At 39.3% G+C, this 824-nt stretch overlaps 1 non-coding gene across 1 annotated transcript; it reads right to left on the minus strand.

Annotated features, from left to right (window-relative positions):
• Positions 1–408: 408 nt before the first annotated feature.
• LOC121161100 lies at positions 409–515 on the minus strand. The gene has a single exon (XR_005884619.1). It is a non-coding gene; the product is annotated as a U6 spliceosomal RNA (small nuclear RNA).
• Positions 516–824: the final 309 nt, after the last annotated feature.

Raw genomic sequence — 824 nt, forward strand, 5'->3', positions numbered from 1 at the left:
AAAATAAACACAAATATTGTTAGAGATATTTTATAATTAGAAAGTGACTCATTTTTGGAGAAGGAACAGTCATACTAAACAAGTACATAAGCAATAACATAATTTCAAAATAATGAGGGGGACCTATAGAACCAACACTGAAATTGCCGTAAGTATACCAAGAGATTACACTCATTTCTTTCTGTAACTTATAGACAGAATAGATGAACCAAAACTCAACAGGAGCAAAGCCCTTTAACTTCAGCCGCACCTGAATTGAGTTTGATAGCTGAATAATAGTCACATCTTTCAAAGGCCGATTTTTCAACATCAAACATTTGTTGGGATACTACAAAACTCAATATATACAAATATCAAATATAACACAGGGTATATACTGTTGTTACGAGAGAATTATAAATTAACAGCAATATTTGGAAATGAACCAATTCTTGGCATGTTATCCTTTCACAGGGGCCATACTAATTTTCTCTGTATTGTTCCAGCTTCAGTATATGTGCGGTCGAAATGAGCACTAAACAAACTTTCTAAAAAACTTTTTAAAGGTTTATTTGTATTGGAAAGTCGGATATAGAGAGAGGAGAGTCAGAGAGGAAGATTTTCCATCTGCTGGTTCACTCCCCAAGTGGCTGCAATGGCCAGAGCTGAGTTGATCAGAAGCCAGGAACCTGGATCCTCTTCTGGGTCTCCCATACAGATGCAGGGTCCCAAGGCTTTGAGCCATCCTCGACTGCTTTCACAGGCCACATGCAGGGAGCTGGAAGGGAAGTGGGGCCATCGGGATTAGAACTGGCAGCCATATGGGACCTTGGCGTGTGCAAGGT

The sequence above is a fragment of the Ochotona curzoniae genome, unplaced genomic scaffold (assembly GCF_017591425.1).
Source record: "Ochotona curzoniae isolate NIBS_2020 unplaced genomic scaffold, NIBS_Ocur_1.0 contig_4612, whole genome shotgun sequence".
In the NCBI taxonomy this organism is placed as follows: Eukaryota; Metazoa; Chordata; class Mammalia; order Lagomorpha; family Ochotonidae; genus Ochotona; species Ochotona curzoniae.